At 44.2% G+C, this 21,944-nt stretch overlaps 1 protein-coding gene across 2 annotated transcripts in view; it reads left to right on the top strand.

Annotated features, from left to right (window-relative positions):
• The first annotated feature begins 16,682 nt into the window (after window positions 1-16,682).
• ANXA11 (annexin A11) overlaps window positions 16,683-21,944 on the top strand; it is a 41,548-nt gene continuing 36,286 nt past the window's right edge. Inside the window, exon 1 of one of the 2 annotated variants that reach the window (XM_046653274.1) lies at window positions 16,683-16,919. The gene's annotated coding sequence lies outside the window, so the exon portion shown is untranslated. The remainder of the gene's footprint in view (window positions 16,920-21,944) is intronic. The other variant, XM_046653275.1, reaches the window with a different exon arrangement.

Here is a 21,944-nt window from a genome sequence, read left to right as displayed (position 1 = left end):
AAAAGTTCAAGAAAGTTATCCTTTTAAGAGAGACAAAACCAAATTCTAATTTTGCACCAGCTTAATTTTGACATTAAAACTCATTTACTTAATTGGATTTACTTTATCCTAGCCAACTTGACCATGCATAAAACTCCTCAGGGTTTTACTTTCACAAACTTTCTGTCACTTACTTTTACATTTAGAATTTGTCCCAAGTTTTTTCCTCTTTTCTTTCCTAGTACTTTAGGACAAATTTATGTCTCTTAAAAAAACAAACAAATATCTCTATTCTTTATAGCTTCTTTACTGAAAACATTTTACTTTCCTTGTATACAGACTTTCTACACATATATGCTTTCTCACAGGAAATTTCTCATCATGCATGAAACATGTCTAGCAACAAACCTAAGCATTTTTTAGTTTCGCTGAGGATAAGAAACCAAAGGCAGACAAACTTATGCTTAATAATCAATTTATAATATTTTTTCTTATGTGAAAATGGCCTAAATACTCAACAAATTTTTATCATTTAACTTAAGATGTGCACCAGCACATGTATCCTCTGGATGACGGAGACCAGAAATGTCACAAAGCCAAGCTCTCAAGAATGGAACAAGACAAAAGAAAAAACCTCATCTTATATGCACATTAACATCTTTAGCTAAGCCTCGGGTCTCTTGAAGCCAAAGTAATACCTATGTGGGAGGTGCCTCGGGGTTGGGGACTGTGTGTGGTTTCATAGAATACCTCATGGCATGGACATTTTCTTGATGTTGGCAGGGGACCTGTGTCATCTACCCCATTCCATGACCAACTTATCCTATCATGGAAGTCTTCTTGAGGTGGTGAACACCCTAATGGCTCTTAACTGCTCTACCCATGCCCACCAAATTTGCAGGTCTTTTGGCTTCCAAGATGACCTTAGCAACAGCTTTCACCTCATACACATATTCCCAGACAACAGGCTTATAGAGATGCCTACATTTCGCCCTATGGTTTTTCCATAACAAATGACACAAAAGACAGAGTGACCATCTTTGAGAGGAGAAGATCAATAAACCAAAGAGTACTCAGTAGCTCATACCACATACTTACAGCTAAAAGTTGCCCAATTTTGGAAAATGCAGCCTAAGGGGCTACAGGTTGAGGATCAAATTAGCACTTCTCATTGTTTCAGAGTTTAGACATGGCTGGTCAAAAGTATATTTATGCTGCAGCTAGAACCAGATTGTGAACATTTTCAGGTGTCCCCAAAACCAAGACCCTTACAATGAAGGCCAAGCCAAAGCTTCCTTCTAATGGCCAACAGAAAGTAGGACCCTTAGCCACAAACAGGAGTGCAACCTGCATTTCTGTCCCACCATCTCTGACAGCAAAATGGAGTGCAACTGCATTTTTTCGTCCCAGCGTAGTCTTGGGACCTGCTCCCCACTCTGCCTCCTGCGCCCCCGCCCCATCCACCCCACCCCACCCCTGTCCTGATTATTATCAAACCAAGCCCTCAGGAAACAAAACAAGCTTGGTAACATTCTGCTGTTCTCTGTAAATATTTACAGCTTCTGGAAACTTTCTGTCAAAAGGGGGAGCCCTTGACTTTTTAAAGATTTCTTTGTTTCTCAGTTTGGAAGCTCAAAAGGAGCCCAAAGTGGCCACTGTAATTCTAAATTATCCTGGGTTATCAGCTATCCCCATTTTAGGGTTTTTTCTCCAAGGTGGCCACAACAAAGTAATTTCTAAAAAGAGTTTATTATGATTCTGAAGAAACCCAGTCCCCAAACAGCCAATTTTAAGTTGTTTACAGACACAGACACAGGAAAACCAGACACCAGTGAACCAGTTCCCAGATTTAGGGTAAAAAGTCCTACAACTGTTCCCTGTCTGAGTGCACACCCAGACGGTCCTATTGGACCCCAGATGGCCTTGCCATAAATGGGAGAACCCAAATGATCCTGCCATAAGTGGAAGGACTCCAGATGGAGGAGAAGGGAGTTCACAGGTGTCCCCAAGGTGACTTAGCCTATTCCTGATTGAGGCTGTGGACTCGCCAGACATAGCCATTTCTCTTCCTACCACAGTCAGTGTTAGGAGGCAGCTGGCAGTTGGGAGGGTAGGAAGGGTAGATTCCTGAGACAAAGAGAGCCTCAGAAGCTGCTAGGCATTTTCCTGACAGGTTGCCTGTCCAAGGTCAATTGGCCACGAGCAGGACTAGAGGTCCCATCTGGGTCGCCAAATTTATTACCACCCAAGGCAGGGTCGTCTGCTCATTGCAAGACATGCCAATAAGTTGAGAGGCAAGGTGGTAGGAGAGAAAGGGTTTTATTACAGCTTACCAGCAAGGGGGAAGATGGCTGAGTAATGTCCAAAAGAACCATCTTATAGAACAGAGACTGAAGGCCAGTTATATAGGGGACTGGTCTCCGAGTGGGGGAGGCATCTGGTCTCTGGGTGGGGCAGACATCTGGTCTTAGTTCCTTATGATCTCTTATTTTACTGGATATGCATCAGAGACCAGAGCAATGCCCTATACCCTGATTTAGTTTAAAGATAATAAGAACAAAATCTTTAATATGTATAGCAAAGATTACTGTTTACATGAGGGGTGCCAACATGCCCCTCAGAGGGTACCCCAGAGATGTTGCAGTCCTGCCTGGGCTGGTGAACACATTCCCATGACCCTCCCAACATAGACACTGTGTGGTCCATGCCACCCACCTACACTGTCACCTGACTCCCTCTTCATACCCACACATTCACCCATGGGGTTATGGTCACCTGTGCCCCAGAGGTTTGCTTCCTGCTTGTCCAGCAACTGCAGACCAGCTCTGACTCAGGCACCAGCAAACTTTTCTGCCAACCAGGGGGCTGCCATGACTCCTCTTCAATGAGTTCGGATCCCTAGCCTGGGGAGGTGCCCCCTTACAAGGTTGTCCTTCCTTGAGTACGCTGCCTCAGCTGTAGGCAGAGTTGCCCTATAGGGTTCTTTTTATATCCTTTAGTTACTCTTTTATTGTAGCATAATATTCTTTACATTAAACTTCTATTGCTTAAACCCCTATGTGGTTTCTGTCTCTTGACTGGACCCAGATTGATACAGTACTTGTGGCCCCCAAAATATTAAGCTCTACCAAACCTAGTCCCAGATGGAATAAAAATATAAAACTCTCATCCTATCGCTTAGTACACAGAAAACCATAAATCTAAGCAGCTATGTTACTACTGAATTTTGGAGATTGGGATCAGTTTCCTTGTTACCACAAAGGGTTGGCAGCTCTAGACACTCTCTCTTAGGAGGTCCCTTTGCCTGTTTAGCTTGAGCTGCATTCTCTCTTGGTGTAGCAGTAAAATAACAAGCCATTTGGGCTATCACTTATAGAGCACACACTTTATATTAAGTCGTATGCCAAAAGTTTTGTATGTATTATTATCCCCATATTGCAGATGAGAAAAGCTAAGGATCAAAGAAGTTAGGAACTTGCCCAAGGTTTCACAGTTGGCCCAGGAAGAGCAGGAATTTGACCCCCGGTATAGCCAGTTCCAAAGCCCAAACTTAACCACCATGAGGTATTTCTTCACAGCAAACATCTATTGCTGTGTCAAGCTCTGTGATAGATGATTCACAGTAGTTATATAATGGGTCTCCTGTAACAACTGTGTTTGGCAAGCAGTGTTTTGTTCCTGTTTTATAGATGAAGAGACTAAATTTCTTACCCAAGGGCACTCAGCTAGTGAGTGTGGAGGCGGGATTTGAAATTGGTTCTCTGACTCCAGAGCCTACACTTTTTTTTTTTTTTTAAAGATTTTTTTTTTTTTTTTAATTTCCTTTTTCTCCCCAACACCCCCCGGTACATAGTTGTATATTCTTCGTTGTGGATTCTTCTAGTTGTGGTATGTGGGACGCTGCCTCAGTGTGGTTTGATGAGCAGTGCCATGTCCGCGCCCAGGATTCGAACCAACGAAACACTGGGCCGCCTGCAGCGGAGCGTGCGAACTTAACCACTCGGCCACGGGGCCAGCCCCGTGAGCCTACACTTTTAACATCTACAGTCTCCTAATTCCCTGGCTCACATGATAGAAGTGAACTCTGAGGTGATGATGTCCCTACACCTGGGGACCATGATAGGTGAAACAATGAAAAGCACATGGTACTTGACTTAACATACACTGCCTATTGGTTGCCTACCATGCCACGTGTGTTAAGAGATAGAAAGCTGGTGAGGGCAAAAGATATAGGACTAGATCTGCCTCTCTTACCATGTCATTGCCCTACTGTTCCTGACCTTGACCCTAACTCTAAGGGAGAGGGATGATCTGCAGTTACCTCTATAAGAGTGGTTTGGAGGGACCTATGTTTGTCTTCAACCCTCCTCCAAGGAGGAGATTCTCTGACACTTAATGTGGCAGGCACAGCCCCCAGAGCATCTTGCCAACACCCCATGCTCTGATTCCATATTCACCAACTATGCCAACCTGAGTGATTAGTCTCCTTTGTATGGTCTCATGGTTGTTCACTAATTTAGTTCTAAGACCCTAGCAGCTGATAGGCAGAAGGAAATATGACCCATTACAAGATCCAGAGTATTTGCAAGTTTCTAAGAAAAAGGAACTATTCCAGCGAGTGAGACCAAAGAGTATATTTACTTCTATGAGTCATCCTCCTGGAGAGACCACAGTGGACATAATAAGTGACATCCTCAACAACATCCCTACAACAGATAGGCCATCAATGTTCAGAATAATATTTTTCATAATGTTTCCCAGTGAAAGTTGAGGGCCACCTACCAAAGCACAAAGCATTAAAACTAATTCTGCAAGAAGCCATAGGAGGCAGTCAAGCACACAACTCTGTTGCTCTGGCTAAATAGGTAATATCTTTAAGGATATGTGTGTAGTGATTGAACAGAACACATACTTTTTAGGCACTTGTCCACAAACAGCACTTCCCTTAGCCAAGCTTTTGAAAAGTACATTGTGGTTATGAGGTTGAGATTCTACTTGCAGTGTTGGTAATTTCCACTGCCAATTAAGAAATGTGCCACATGCCTTAATAATAAACTGAGCAAGGACTTCAATGTGATCCTTTTAGGAAAACTCAGGCACCAGCAAGAATATATTCCTAAGGAGAAGCCAGCCCACATGCCCTGTAAAGCTCACCAAGGGAGTTCCTGCTGGCAGAACCAAGATTTGCTTTGGGAGGAATTTTGAGAGTTTGCTAACAATGCAAGAAATGGGTAATTGAAGACCCACAGTTCCACATCATAATGTGCAATGCGATAAAAATTAGCCCGGAAAAATTGCAAAGCAGGTGTGTAACCATATACCCCATTTGGCCACACATGCAAAAATCTGCAGCACATCTCATTTTGAGCAACAGACCCTGCTAGTTAAACTGGTTGTGAAACATACTCCCAAAGTAACTAAATAAGGTAACTTATGGTTTATAATTATTTTCTATAAATCTCTCTAAAGTTGGAGGTTATCTATTAAAATGCTTATTTTAGATCCAGAATTGGTAGCTCCTGTTTCTGGAGGTAATTAGATAGCAGTATCAGTTGTCTATTAAGAAAAACCATTCCTAGCCCATGAATCAGGTAATTTGCATGCAAGAGAATATTTAGCTTTCTGTTCTCTGGTGCAGGGAAGGATGGCACAGTGATACCATATTTAACAAGCTGCATGGCACAGACACTGACCTTTGAGAACCAACACTGGCTGGTAGGCTGCACTGAGTCCAGCAGGAAAGCATGCCTGCAGCCCATCTCAAAGTGGTTTCAAGTTATAAAGATCAAGCCAAAAATAAAAGGAGCCAGACACGTCTTTGTTTTAGCCAACTGGAAATTATGAACAGTATAGTCCATATTTTTTCCTACATGTTGTGTCAAAGGCTGGAAGAGGATCACAAAAGTCACAAACCATTTCATACAATTTTTGACAGATTTTGCCGCAAGACCCTATAAATTATAGCAGATGACTGTGCTCATAGCCTGTAAGCTATACGCATAGAGGGTCAAGCTTGCAAATCATTAAGAGAAAGCCAAGCTCATGGATCTTGCTCTTAGATGCTGGAGTAGGGTGACAACTCATCCTGGTTTGCCAGCGACTTTTCCAGTTTTAGTACTGAATGTCCCATGTCCTGGGAAACCCCTTGGTCCTTGGCAAACTAGGATGGTTGATCACCCCACCTGGAGGCCTTCTTCACTGGCTGGTGATCCTGGGCTGGACACCTGCATTTAGGATGAGACTCAAAACCGGAATCTTTGCATGGGATGGGGCTGGTTGATTGATGGAGTTCACTGCAGGGTGTTTAAGTATCAATCAGCTTTTGCACTAAGGGAACCAGCAAATATCAGTCACTGGACCTTTGTCCAGGATGCTCATTTTCTCCACAGATGACTTCTCCAGTTCCCTGCCTGTGGATTGGAAACGAGGTTGCTTACTTCCTGGGGACTGGGCTCCCATTATTCAGTATGCAGATTTTTGCTTAATTCCCACTTAGCCTCATACCTTGCCTCTTCCTCCCAAATTCATTGTGCCTCACATCTCCCATTCTACAGTCCTCACAGTTCAATTTATATGACAAATAAGTCTCCTTTCTCCCATAGGTGGAGGGGACCTCTACTGAAGGGGATAGGGAAAGTAGCCCAGAGTTTCCATCTATGTCCCTGTTCCCATTTGCGGCCTCATACTGTACCTTACATCTTTCAGGGCTAAGCCTTTCTGAGACTCTGAGGGTGGGGTGGGAGAATCAGCTGGCTTCTCCATGTTTTCTCCTTCTGGGGCACGCAAGTTAAAGCAGTGTCTATTCTGCCAAGTCAGCTACTACTCCTCCATATGCTCTCTATCTTCAAAAAATGTGTTGAAAATTCTTGTCCACTATTTTCTTTCTTGTTGCTTTCATGCTTACAGGATTTCACCTGTGCTATTCCTCTATTTTACTGGGATTTCAGGAGGGAGAGGAAATAAACTTGTGCTGCCAATTAACCACATTTAACTAGACATCCATTACTCTAGTCTCACTTTTTGTCACACCTGATGGATAGATGTTGGCAATTCTGGAACTATCTTCTGTGTCTATTATCTTTTCTTTTCTACTTTCTATTTATTTATTCCTTTCTGTTGCTTTCAGCGAAAATCGCTTGGTCTAGTCTTTTAGCTCGTCAGCTCTTCAGCTGCATACATTCTACTATTTAGTACATCCACTGAAGCAGGTTTTTTCCTTTAATTATACGTATGTTTTTCTTTTCCAACATCTCAGATTGATTCTTTTTCATCTTCTCTTATTTGAGAACATTAATTACACTTACTTCAAAGCTCAGTACTGGTTGTCCTATTTGTTCTGTTTAATCTTGGAATCTAGAGGCAGACAGCCTGGGGTGGCAGAATCCCGGCTTTGCACATGAAGGCTGTATGACTTTGTGGGAAGTCACTTAATCACTTACACCTCAGTTTCCTCAATTTTAAAATGGGGATAAAAAATAGTCCCACTTTTAAAGATTGCTGGTAGGGTTAAGTTTTTTTAATATGTGCAATATATTTAGAATAGTGCCTGACATATAACATAAATTCTCAGTAAATATTAGCCATGATTATTATGATTTCTCAGTTATAAGTCTCCCTTTCATAGTGTTTGTGTTTCTCAAATGATATTTAATTTTTTGAGAGTGAACTCTTGTTTGTCCATGAGATTTCCTGCAAGAAACCTGCTTGCTAACTCTGATGGAGAGGTGAAAACCATTTCACGAATGTGTGTTCCACACTCCTCTCAGAGAGAGCACAGAAAGGGCAAGATGCATCATCGGGTGGATGCGCTTGTAGCTGGTCTTTGGAGCTTAGCTGCTGCCCATTTCTCCCGGGCTTTGCCATCCATCTGAGCCCTGCCCTGTCTCTTATTCCCTAACTCAACTTGTATCCAGAGACTGATATTCCTGTCTTGGCCATCTTGTCTGCAAGAGTGGGGTTTAGGAAGTTGTTCAGGAGTCAACTCATCTAGCTGCTGCCATGGGAACCCTCATCTAACCCTGCTATCATTAGTCCATTGGCCCCCTCTTACTCCAGGACTCCCCTACCTCTAGGCATGGAGTACCCTAGCTGATGCTCCCACTATTGCAGCATATATTGTAGTATATACATTCAAGAATATATGTAGTGTATGCTCATGAGCTGGCATGTAATGTTAAATCTCATCCTGTCTGCTCTCAGCTTCTCAGAAATTCCTCAGTGCTTCTGATTCTCTGAACATTCCTTGTCATTGTTTTTGAAGACACTCACTTTTTCCTTTCCTGTCATTTCTAGAGTTTGGGGCTGAGGACAAAGACTATAGCATGTGCTCAGTCCACTATCATGAAAAGGGAAGTCAGAGAGTCTCTAGAAAAGATGACAATTAAGAAGAATCTTGGAGAATTAGTAGGAGCAGCCAAAGTGAAAAGGGGAGAGAAGGGTATTGCAGGCTGAGGAGACAGCATGAACAAAGGTATGGGGACACGAGATGGTACGGTAGAGGAGGAGGGATTATAAGACATTTCCAGAGAGGCAAGAGTTGTATGGGCTTCAAGCGGAGAGGCAGGGCATGGTCTTATACGTCAGGTTAAAATGCTTAACCTACCTCAGAGAGCCCTTGATGGTTCTAGCAGAGTGACATTGTCAGATGTGCATCTCATACCACTCTGGAAAACAGACTTGAGGGGAATGAGACTGGAGCCAGGATGACAAGTTAGAAAGCTTCTGCAGAAGTCCAGGTTGGAAATCACAGGGCCTGGAAACTAGGACAATGGTGCTTAAGGGATGAAGAGTAGGAGTCAGAGGTAAGAAATGTCTAGGAAGAAAAATCTATAGACTGAGGGGAATTTTCTAATAGTATTGGTTTTCTTTAGCTAGAATATAAAGACTTCAGTCCTCTTCCAGTATGGTCATACGTTTTCGAAAAATTTGAAAAAGCAAGATATTTTAGTTGCAAACTGTTAATATTGCTGGTAACACTATCTAAATTTTTATGATAATTGTCAAAGTTGCAAATATTTCTATCAAGTTGCATGTATGAGCTATGAAATTTCATGGCACTTTAAGTTTTCTCTTGTGCAGTGTCTAATTATAAATACTTCTTGAACTGATATAAATATTTTCCAGTTTGTCATGGATATTCTTATTGTGGAGGTGAATTGAGTTTTGTGCTATTTTTGTAGATGTAACTATTTCATATAAAGTTATAAACTGTAATCTTTTCTTGGTGTGTACACTTAGAATCTACAGACTTCATCAGGATAAAATATGTCAGATAAGCTAAGATGAAATTTGATATGGTGAGATGCATAAAACACAATTTCACATGCAGGCATACTTATATTTGCAGTACTCCTACAGTTCGCGCTTTATTATACAAGAGTTCTAATAAAATATGTTTCCTGACATTCAAAAAAGCTGTATTTATATATGTGTGTATGTTCCAATTGTGTATGTCACCTTATTAAGCATATTCCCCATGGGAGAGAACTTCCATTTTAAATAGGCATGAGTGAGAATAGACTTATACACTTAAAACTTTATACATATGATGGTTGAAAGAATTTTCCATAGGCTAGTTTCTGGCTCCACACATGTCAAATCTTGCTTCTCCTCCACTGCCTAGGTAATTATGAAAACAGGTGCTGTAGGACATATTTGCTACAGAGATACCATCTCTGGCTCTGCTGGCAGAATCAGGTCAGTATTCCTAGAAGCCATTCCTACGCTGGGAAGAACAGCAGTAATGTAACTACACAGAGAAACACAGACCTATGTGTACAGACCTACAGATCTGCGTACAGACCACAAATGACATGAACATATCCTACTGAACCCAAACTAAATGTATCTCCAGCTCACCTTTCCCTAGCCAGATCCCAATAATGCCTACGGCCGCTCCAACATGAGGGGCTTGAGGAGAACTGTCACAGAGGAGAAATTAGAATAGAAAAAGTCAGCCATCTTAACTGTTTGCACTTAAAATAGCTTACTTTTTTTTTTTAGATTGGCATCTGAGCTAACATCTGTTGCCAATCTTGCTTTTTTTCCCCCCTTCTTCTTCTTACCAGACCCCCCCCCCCCCCCCCCCACCCAGTACATAGTTGTATATTCTAGTTGTGAGTGCCTCTGGTTGTGCTATGTGGGACGCCAGCTTAGCATGGCCTGATGAGCAGGGCCGTGTCCGCGTCCAGGATCCAAACCGACGAAACCCTGGGCCGCCGCAGCGCAGTGCACAAACTTAACCACTCCACCACGGGGCCGGCCCCTTTCTTTTGCAAATTCTACAAAAACATAGGACCACATAAAACACTGCTAAGCCTCTCCCATTAGGAGACCATGGAAGTGAGGGGCCCTGCAGCTTCCTGGTGAATCCTCCTCAATCCACAGCACTTGAAAAGTGATTCCAGCAGAGAGAAATCAGATCTCTAGCCTGGATGCCCTGACAGACAATGGTATCGCACCTGAGGTACCAACTCAGGAAAAAAGCAGGTTGAAGGGGAAAGATGGTTAGTTTATTTTTTGACATTATAAATTTGAGTTTTTTGTGGGATACTCTGGTAAAGGTATTACAGGGGAGGAAGACATAGCCTCTACCCCCTGGGTCCTTCTGGCTGGGCTACGAATTAAATTGACATAAGACAGAACTATAGGAGAAAATCAAACAAAGCTTTATAACATGTATATATGTGAGAGACTCAGGAAAACTGAGCAACTCACCAAAATGGCAGAGGTTCTTATCTTCAATACCATCCTCAGCTAAAAACAAAGGAGGATGTTGGGGTTGGTGATTTGGGGCTTCAAAGGAGAGGAAGGCAATTCACACGGAAATGGAAAAGCAAATGTTTGGTAAATAAACTTTGATAAGAGTGGGTTTAGCAAGGATCCTCCCAGTCTACTGATACCCAGAGTTATCTATGGCGATGGCCTGTCCTGGGGACAGGACTTTATTTAAAATTTTTTTTGTAATTTCTTTAAAAATTTTTTTTTATTTTTCCTTTTTCTCCCCAAAGCCCCCTGGTACATAGTTGTGCATTTTCAGTTGTGGGTCCTTCTAGTTGTGGCATGTGGGACACTGCCTCAGCGTGGCCTGATGAGCGATGCCATGTCTGTGCCCAGGATTCGAACAGTGAAACCCTGGGCCGCCGAAGTGGAGCGCGCAAACTTAACCACTCTGCCACGGGGCCGGCCCCTATTTTAAATTTCTTTTAGGCAGTTAGGAGGAAGGTCAAAGTTTCTTTCAGCGTCTTCTGTTCTTAAAAATAATCAAGCCAAAGAGACACATTTTGGGGTGGCCAATTCTGATCCCCCAGAGTATCGAGTAAGAAGTTATTCATTCATGTATTTGCAGTTCTAATATCACCCCACTGTTTAAACAAAGAAAATTCAAACAATCCAAAGGAAGGTAGGGAAAAGGAAAAAAGAAACAAAGAGAAAGCACATTTCACATGACATTCAAAATAGTAAACCACCTGTATGGCCTATTTGCTGACCAATTAGAGACTTGGAAAACATCCTGGAGGACCTCCCTATGACAAGCATTGCCCCTTTTGTTGCTAGATCGGGGGAAGGTCGGGGGTCAGGGCACTGTGAGGTCTCAGGGCAACAAGTATTTAGCAGGCAGGATGGAGGAATTTCAATTTGTAACAAGTTACAGGGTTATACTAACATATTCTAGGTGAATATCAGCCCTGAGGGTATATGTGTGTGTGTGTGTGTGCATATAACAAAAAGAAAGGGCAGAAATAAGTCCAAATATTTCTGTAATCATTATCAATATAAACTGGTTAAACTCACCAATTAAAAGCAGATATTCATGGGGCAGGCCCCGTGGCCGAGTGGTTAAGTTCGTGTTCTCCGCTGCAGGCAGCCCAGTGTTTTGTTGGTTCGAATCCTGAGCACGGACATGGCACTGCTCATCAAACCATGCTGAGGTGGCGTCCCACATGCCACAACTAGAAGGACCCACAACAAAGAATATACAACTATGTACTGGGGGGCTTTGGGGAGAAAAAGGAAAAAAACAAAATCTTTAAAAAAAAAAAAGCAGACATTCAGATTAATTTTTTAAATCTTGTAAAAAATTGTATGTTATTTGCAAGAGACAAACCTAAGAACAATAGAAAGAGTGAAAAAAAGAGAGAGAAAGCAAATACTAGACAAATCCTATCTTAGATACAATATTTATAGCAGGCATAATAATCTTTTAATGAGAAAAGTAATAAAAGGAGATAAGTCACCAAAAGAGAAAACAATTAATGAACTTGTATGAACCTAATAATTTGCTCTCAAAATTATAAGGCAAAATCAAACCAAATGATAGGGAGAAATTAACAAAGTACAATAAAAGTGGAAAATACTAAACCACTCTCTCAGAAATCAATGGATTGAACAGAAAAAAAAACTTTGGGATATAAATAATATAAATAACCAGATTAGCTGAATGGAGAGATATACATTGAGAACTTTGTGCATGTCAAAAGTGAATATACGTTCACAAAAACTGGGACATTCAAAAAATGTCTGTATATTAGGTCACAAAGAAGTCTCAACAAATTCTAAAAAGAGCACATTTTTTCATCTTCAAGCATTAAAGCTACAAATCTATGACAAAATTATTGTTTTTTAAAAAGCCATAACTTTGAAAACAAAAGTGGAAAACACACTTCTGAATAATTCATGAATTAAGGATCACATCCTAATGGAAAAAAAGAGTATTCATAACTGAGAAAGAACAAAACATGGCATATTAAACAAAAGCATAGCATATTAAAACTTGTGATATGTAGCTAAAGCAGGATTTAGAGGAAGATCTGTAGTCTTAAATACATTTATTAGAAAACAACAACAAAAGATTTTGAAAATAAATGACCCTAATATTCAACTCTAGAAACCAGAAGAACACCAGAGCAAACCAAAGAAAGAAGGAACAGAACTCAAAGATAAAAGTACAAATTAAAGCAATAGATAATTTTTAAAAATAATTAACATGACTTAAACAATTAAAAGTCAGATCTTTGCAAAGTCTGGCAAGCTTTCTGGATCCCATCCCCTTACCTGCCTCCTGTCCTCTCACCTGCACCAGGGATCCCTTTTGTGGGGATCCTCTGTTATGTGGGGTTTTTTACAATTTATTTGTTTCTCCATTAGATGAAGATCTGTGTTTAGAGTAAGGGAGGTTTTTTTGTCCCTCTTTCCATGACAAAAGCACAGGGCTGGTCACATTACCTGTACTCAACCATTGTCTGTTGAATGAGTCAATGTAAGGAAGATTATAATAATACTGTACTACTGTAACTGAAGGCCCTCCAGGACCAGTTCAACTAACCCCATCTCTCATCAACGGAGTGATTAAGAATTGTCTTTCAGAAAAACCTGCAAAGTCACACACCCAGGGTATGCGCAAAAGAAGAAATCGTGACCTGAAACAACCTTGGAACCAAAGATCCTCCTCCCCACAGAACCCAAGGACGGGAACACAACCAGAACTTGAAAGTCTGACTCTTATGAGAAGCAAGGGGTCCCTGATTCAGGAAGATCCGGTGTTAAAGTTCCTCCTCCACCTCACCAAAAATGTTTAGTGCCCCGTCATAAATGTTTAGAAGCCTGTCATAAATGTTTAAAACCTTACCATAAATACTTGAAGCCCACCAATCAAAGCCTGTCCCAGGAGCACTTCCACGTGCCAGCCTATTCTCCCTAACCCCTTACATTTTGCCCCAAATCCTGAATCAGGGAGACAGCTCTGAGGGCACACGCTCCCTGTCTCCCTGCAGATCCATCTCGCAGAATCAAAGCTGACTCTCCCCCAAGGCTGGCGCCACAATCAACCGGCTTGTTTATGCAACACCACGCAGAGAACTCCAATTCTGTGCAGTAACACTACTCAGAGCTCCGTGGAATGTGACCTTTTCATAAAGCACTTACTTCATTTGATGTTTCTATCAGTCCTGAGAAGCAATGAAGCAGGGGTTATTTTACAGATTTTTATAGATAATTTTGAAGATTGTATAGGCGAGAAAACCAAGTCTGGGAGAATGCATCACTTCCAAATGTCAGAATCGGAACTAGAACCCAGGTGTTTGAACATCAAATCTAGCATCCTTTCCCCCACACAGTGCTTCCCCCGCGGTGGGGATCAACACAGGTTTGTTGAAAACAAATGGGTGAAAATCATGAAAAGGTGAGCACAGTGGTAGCTATTCACCATTCTGGACTTGAAGAGTTCAGTTCTGAGGCATGAAAGTGTGTGCTACATACAGAAGGAATTCCATCCTAAATGACTTATTATTTTTTAATGTGGTATTTAAAGAAGCATTTTCTCAGCTAGGAGAAAAGTGAGCCATTCAAAGAAGCTCGCCTTTTCTGGGCCGGGGGCTCTGGCGCAGAGTGTCCAGGCAGGGGAGGCTGGGTCGGCGCCAGGTGACCTTCCAGGACGAATCCCCCTGCCCAGAGATAGCGAGGGAAAGAGAAGCTCCCCTTGGAAGGCCGCGGCTAGGTTGGAGACTTCACGCCCACGCCCCGAGTCCCGCCTGCTACTGCATTGCTGCGGCGCCCCCATCAGAGTAATAATGATTCCTGGGAGTCTCCTGGTGCCTCATACCCTCCGCTCCTCTTCTGCTCCAGTGAGCGTTTCCTCGGAGTCACTCTGGAACCTTTAGCCTGAGTCTCACCCTCGCCCACCCATTCATGTCCAAAAAATGCAGTCCAGGCCGGAAAAAGAGCCGGGACTTGAGGGAGGGGGTATGTTGGAGAGGCCAGAAGATGACTGGGTCCCCAGCGTTGTAGTGGGGCAGTGGCCAGTCTGTCCCAGGCACGGCTTCTGTCAGGTACCCACACCCCTGCATGGGCAGAGCTGAGGCCAGAGCCTCCTTTTCAGCTTAGAGCTGCCAGTCCTTCCCACTTCATTTCCTGTTAAAATGCAAATAGGACCAGCAGCCTTATTTGTAACAGCCCCAAATAGGCAACTACCTAAATGTCCTTCAGTAAGGAACTAGGTAATAAAGAATGGTGCCCCGCAGGATGGTGCATACTGTGCATTCGTTAGGAAGAACCAAGTTGATCCAGGTGCGCTTGCATGGAAAGCCTCTCCAAGATACGAGTAAAAAAATCACATTGCAGAAAAATAATTGCACCACTGTTTTGTAACTAATGGGGTTCAGGGCAGGCTGCCTCAAGATGTTCCACTCTGATGTGTGTGGATTATTTTGAGCTGAAGACAATAAAGGCTCAGAAACACTTAGGAAGAACATTCAACCTTCCCCCAAACTGCCTAAAGAATTTAACATAGAAGCCCTGTTCCAAGAAGGAGCTCATACCATATGATAGCTATAGTATAATGTTAAATAGGTGTTGATGGAAAGACACCAACAAACCCATTTTTTGGCCCAGCAAAAGCTGTCTGACAAACATTTCCATTTCCATCTCCATGTAAATTGTCTTCCTCTCCTCTGAAATCCCAAATCACTACTCCCAACATCCTCCTTGTCTATGGATGAGGATATTTAAACAGGTAGCCTCAGCCAGATGGCTGAGTTACTCACTCTTTCCTGAGTTTCTCCCATATATACATGTTATTAAGCTTTGTTTGATTTCCTCCTGCTAACCTGCCTTTTTAATTATTTGACCGGCCATAAGAACCTTAAGGGAAAGAGTGAGGGGAATTCTCCCACTTCCCCAACATAAACAATACATCTACGTGAATATACTATACACAACACACAAAGACTGTATTGTAAAGAGAAAGATCCGGTAGGGCACACCAAAAAGTGGGTTGGGGAAGTGAAGAGTCAATCTCAGTTTTTAAAAAATCTTTTATAATTACCATATATTTATATCTTAAGTGCATGACCTTTTTTTTTAAAAAAACTTTTTTTAGAACAGTTTTAGATTTTACAGAAAAATTGCGAATACAGAGTTCTCACAAACACTGTGTTATTCTGTTCTGTTATTAACATATTAGCATGGTGGTTTTGCTACAATGAATGAGCCAATATTGATGCATTATTAGCCAATATCCATACTTTATTCAGATTTCCTTAGTCTTTACCTAATGTATTTTTACCAGGATACCACATTACATTTAGTTTTTATATCTTCTTAGGCTTCTCTTGGCTGTGACAGTACTTGTCTCAAATTTTCCCTGTTTTTGATGACCGTGACAGTTTTGAGGAGTACTGGTCAGGTATTTTGTAGAATATCCCTCAACTGGGATTTCTCTCATGTTTTTCTTACGATTAGACTAGAATTATGTATTCTTGGGAGGAAGACCAGAACGGAGTACATACTATCACTGCTGGTTGATCACTTGACGTTGACCTTGATCACGTGGCTGAGGCAGTGTGTCAGGCTTCTCTACTCTCCCCACCCCCACCCCTATTTGCATACTGTGTGTGACCTTCTTAATGCAGAAAGTTTTCTTTACCTTAAAGAGAGTCACTAACAATGGCACATCGGGAGGATGGAAAGGGCTTGAGGAATTCCCTCCCCGCTAGTGCGGTGTAGGGCGGGATCCGTCGAGGGAGGTGGAGGATAGTAGAAGCTCCACGCCGACCTCCAAACCCTCGCTGTGCCCTCCTCAGTTCGGGAGCCGGAAGGCCTACGGCTTCCTTCCCCCGCCTCTTGGAGGCTGGTCCCCACCCACTGGCCTGGGCTCTCACCTGGGGGCGGGGCCGCACCCAGACCACGCCCCCGCCCCGCCCCGGGGCGCTTAGAGCGGCCGCGCCCGCTCAGTTTTCCCCACAGCGGGCTTCTCCTCCCGCCCCGCCCAGACGGCTGCGGCGTCCGGGAGTCCGGAGTGTCCCAAGTGCCCCTGGAGAGCGGGAGTGGGACGGAGCTTGAGGCTGAGCCAAGGCGCCGCACCCCGAACGCCCGCGGAGAGAGCGGCTGCTGCCCACATCCCCGTTCGTCCCACGCCGTCCCCCGCCGCGTTGTCCAGTGGCCCGGTGAGTGAGGGTCCCCAGCTGCCCGGGGGCACAGGACGGGGCGGCGGCTGTGTGCCGCGACCCCCGCAGATGAGGCCCGGACAGCCCCGCGCCCCCTCCCGGCCTGGCCCTGCGGCTTCCTGGTTGCACAGCATGGGGGCGGGGACGGGTGTAGGGCTGGTCCCGGACAGGCTGCCGCGGCCTGCCTGCTCAGCTAGACAAGCGGCGGGGGGGTGCCCTCCCTGTGGGGTGGGCGGTGCACAGGCCGGACCCTGGTGTGTAGGGCCATGGGATTGTCCTGTGCGGCCTAGGCCTGCTTGGGACTGGGTGAACAAGCGACCAGAAGGCGACTGGCTGGTGTGGGGGATGGCCGGTGGCCCAGGGCCCTCTGACCCAGCTGAGTTCTCGAGAGTATGTGTGCCCTTCTGGGAAAGACTTGTGCTGAGGAGAGAGTAGAGGAGGCTGCCTTCAGGAACTTTCCTCCGGAACTGGAAGGACACAAATTCCTGGGAGCTGCTAGTGCTGGAGTTTGTAAGGCACCTTATTTGAGAGAACGTGGGATCCATCCCAGGTGCTGTGTTCACCTGTGTTTACCGTCTCTGCCTTTCCCTCCTCTCCAATCTTAAACTACATTTTCAGGGAAGGATTCTTGGACTTTTATCTCTCCCTCGGCTCAGCCCAGCCCTCTGAGGGCTTAAAAAGGTAGAAACCCGTCTATTGGCTTAAAGGAGAGTTGTGAAGTTCGTCATCTAGAGACTGGGGAGGAGTTAAGCTAGCTAGTGCTAGCCTAAGCTGGCAGCAGTCTGCCCTAGACGTTTCTGTCCCCGCCCCTCTGATGAGTGACCTGTCTATGGAGACTGGGTGTTTTAGGACAGACCCTAGAAATCCATGGTAGCCAGCCACTCTGCTGTCGCCCCGCAGCCTTCCTTTGCTCCCTGCTGCCCTGACCTGGGCATGGAGTGGCTCCGTGAGGGGTGAGCCCCTGCCCTGCCCACACAACAGGAACAGAAGCTTGCAGGGCAGGGTCAGGCTGAGTCCAGGAGCTGGACAGGCAGGGCATGCTACTTTGCTCACTCCTGACTGGCCTGATTATGATCTTCATTCCTTCCTTGCTTCAGTCCATTGTTGGGGATTCTGGGAGGATTAACATGGCCTCTTCCCTCAAGGCATTCTCTGTGCTACAAGGGGTTCCCCGACAAGAGAGGCCAGCTGAGGTGCTAGGGCAGTTTGTTGCCCTGGCATTGGGTGCTCACTACCTTGGGCTCCTGCATCCCTCCTTAATCTCGTCTCTTACCAGTATCTGTGCCTTGGTTTCCTCATCTTTAAACTACGGGTACTAATAATACCTGCCTCCTGGGGTTATTGTGAGGATTCAGTGAGTTACTATATTTAAGGACTTTACAGCTCAGGCACTACAGAACAGTCAGAACAGGTGGTGACTGGTACACTATACCTGTGTGTTCCAGGTAGATGTCACCCAGATTAGACGTAAAGCTTACAGCTGGGCCTGGTGTGTAACTAATGATCTGTGAGTGTCAGCGATAGTAATATAATGATAATAATAATAGCTGTCACTCCCTTCATGCAGCTGAAGATCCATCTGAGTTGAGCCACTCCTCTCCTAACCTGTCTCTCTGTCTTAGCTCATGGTGGAATGCCCTGCTTTCCCCATTTTTGCCTATTAATCACAGCCCTTATGGGAGCCATCGAGGTGCCTGCCTCATGTAGGTGCTCAGAAGATGTTGGTTGAGTGACAGTGGCAGACCAGGGGAGTAAGATTTCTCTATTGGTAAAATATTAGACCTTGAAGGCTCGGTTTAGATAGGCAAAAAAAAAACACAAAACAAAACAAAAAACGGTGAGGAGAGTGAGATAGAAACTATTCCAGACTGAGAGCTGAGGGTAGACACTGGTCGAGAGGCCAAGTTGGAGTCCCTTTTGATTCCTTTATGTAGCCAGGTTGAGGATGATCGATAGGGTCCATTTCGATTGCTTTTGCTAGAAGGCCAAGATCAGTGGGAGATGCTGTGGTCATCTCTCTTCGCTGTCTCCCCCTGCCACCCCCCCACCCGAAAGCCTGTTCCTGGCACTTGGTCCCATGGGGGCAGTCGGGAGAGTCTGTGTGTGGGTGTGCTTCACAATCACAGACAAGCAAACAGGCTTAGGGTTTTCTGCATTTTTCTCTACAACACCTTCTGACCCCATTGCCCCTAGAACACCAGAAATTTGAGTGATGCCTAGATAGGAAAGCTCTTAGGGAAAATGAAGAAACTGAAGTTTCCTTGTTAGGAATTTGCATTTTTAAAAGGAGTTGTTGAAAGTAGTGGAACTTTCTAATAATCAGTGAAACCATACCGAGTTAGGCCAACTGATCCTGACCCTGTACTCCATGACATAAAGGTCTGATGTCACACAGTGGTGTGCTTGTGCTCCTGAAGGTCCTGTTGCCTTAGTGGAAAAGGGAGGACTCACTCTTGAAATTGAGAGGGAAGTCAGGTGCTGCCAGCCTCTTACACCTGGAGCATGGGTTGAGGCTGGCTTGGAGGGCAGTGAGATGAGAGCAGTCTGAGGGAGGGTGAAGAGGAGGACCTCCAAGGCTGTTAACAGGGAGGCAGAGGGAGTATGGCAGATTAAGCCTGGGGAGTGGCATCTTTGAGGGAAAGTGGTGTGTATCTGGGGGGACTCATGATAGCAGATGTGAGCTTGTTGTGTCCACCTAAAAGGTCACAGCTTTTTTTAGGAAGTGGGTGACAAGGCATATTTCTGTTGAACTCAGCATTAGTGAGTACCCACTGTTTGCCTAGCCCTGTGCTGTGTGCACAAAAGCAGAGGCCACTCCCATCCTCCCTAGGTTGTCCTGGATTCCCCTGAGACATCGGACACTGGATGAGAACCAGGTCTGCAGGCTGGGGTAGATCATGAATTCTGTTCTGGACATGGTGCGTTTGAGATACCAAGTAGACAGGTGGGTCTGGGACTCAGGAGGGATATAGGCTAGAGAGATATTTTTGTCTAGGTTGTGTTTGATGTCAAGGGCGTGGTGAGATTGAGGAACTCACCTAGAACAGCTGAGTAAAGGAAGATGAGCCTATAAAGGAGCCAGAAGGGGGAAGGAAAACCAGGACTGTGTCATATCACAGAAGCCAGGGTGAGTCTGCTTCAGTAGGAGGCATTGGTCAGCAGAGGCCATTGCTGCCACAGGAAGTGATGTGGAGGAGATTCAACACCTTAAGTTGTGGCTGTTTTGGTGGGATGATGGGAGCAGAAGCCAGGTGGGAATGAATGGGTGGAGGAGTAGCAAGAGGTGAGGATCTGGGGAGACTGAGTGTAGACAAGCTTTGAAAATGTCGGTTTTGAAGGTGAGGAGAAAGATTGGGTGATGCTGGTGGAGGACCACATTGAGGGGGTATTTGCTTCTGTTTCCTCAACCAGTCATCCTCCTATTCCCATTGCACCCTGAGAAGTTAGCAGTGTGGATGGCCTGTGGTCCCATGGTCCCCATGATAGCCAGATTTTTAGAAGGGATGGGTAAAATGAGATTTGCCTGCAAACCCCAGGGATAGGCCTGGGTACTGCTTCTCTCCCTTGGCAGTTCCTGCCTCCTTCCTGTAGGTCCGAGATAGACAGCTCTGACTTGCTGTTACACATTTCCTTCCCCTTTTGAGGCCACAGGAAGGACTTTCTCTGTTCCCCAAGGGATATGACAAAATAGTTAGTACACAAAAATGTTTCAGGGCCGTATGAAGACTGGGCCCGTCTTATGCTCTGTTCTATGCTTGCATTTTAAGTCACATAAACTATTTCAGGGGACTGGAATGGCTAAGCCTTGTTGTACCATGAAATCCTAGTGAGTGGTTTTCTAAGTCCTATTTCCAGATAAAGGCAAATGGCTGGAAAAAACTCTCAGCCTACTGAGGCAGGATTGTTGAAAAGTCTTCAAAATATTTTTAATATTAATATTTTCACTTCTTGTTTTTCTTTGTGTTTACCTAATATGTCTTTACCCAACCCTTATTTTATTTTATTTTTATCTTTTTGGGGTTCCAGTTGACATAAATTTTTTTTCTTCATTTTTTTTTATTGTGGTCATAATAGCTTATAACATAGTGAGATTTCAGTTGTACATTATTGTTTGTCATACACCATATAAGTATGCCCCTTCACCCCTTAGTGCCTACCCTCCACCCCCTTCCCCTGGTAACCACTAGTCTCTTTGTCCGTAAGTTTGTTTATATTCCACATATGAGTGAAATCATACAGTGTTTGTCTTTCTCTGTCTGGTTTATTTCACTTTACATGATGCCCTCAAGGTTCATCCATGTGGTTGCGAATGGGATGATTTTGTCTTTTTTCATAGCTGAGTAGTATTCCATTGCATGTATATACCACATCTTCTTTATCCAGTCATCTGTTGATGGGCACTCGGGTTGCTTCCATGTCTTGGCTATCGTGGATAATGCTGCAATGAACATAGGGGTGCATAAGTCTCTTTGAATTGTTGATTTCCAGTTCTTTGGGTAAATATCCAGTAGTGAGATAGCTGGGTTATATGCCAACCCTTAATTTTTAACCTTTCTTTCTCTCGTAAAAAAAAAAAAAATTGGGGCCAGCCCAGTGGCATAGTGGCTTAGTTTGCATCCTCTGCTTCAGTGACCTGGGGTTCACAGGTTCGGATACTGGAGGCAGACCTATACACTGCTCATCAAGCCATGCTGTGGTGGCATCCCATATAGAGGAAGACTGGCACAGATGTTAGCTCAGGGACAGTCTTCCTCAGAAAAAAAAAAAATGTCTATCTTGTAATCAGCACATGACTTGGGGTTTGTGGGGAAGATGGCAGAAGGCAATGATAACAACAAAACAGATTTGGTAGTTTCTGTCTTTGCTAGAGAATTCAGACTGTTTGCCTCCCAGCTTGTCTTGATTTTATTCCTTGCATCTTATTTTCTTTTTTCTTTTCTATTTTTTTTGGTGAGGAAGATTGACCCTGAGCTAAGATCTGTTGCCAGTCTTCTTCCCTTTTTTTTTTTTCTTCCCAAAGCCCCA

This window comes from Equus quagga, chromosome 2 (genome assembly GCF_021613505.1).
Source record: "Equus quagga isolate Etosha38 chromosome 2, UCLA_HA_Equagga_1.0, whole genome shotgun sequence".
NCBI classification, from domain to species: domain Eukaryota; kingdom Metazoa; phylum Chordata; class Mammalia; order Perissodactyla; family Equidae; genus Equus; species Equus quagga.
Note: the sequence above shows the minus strand (reverse complement) of the source record. Positions and strands in the feature narration are given on the sequence as shown.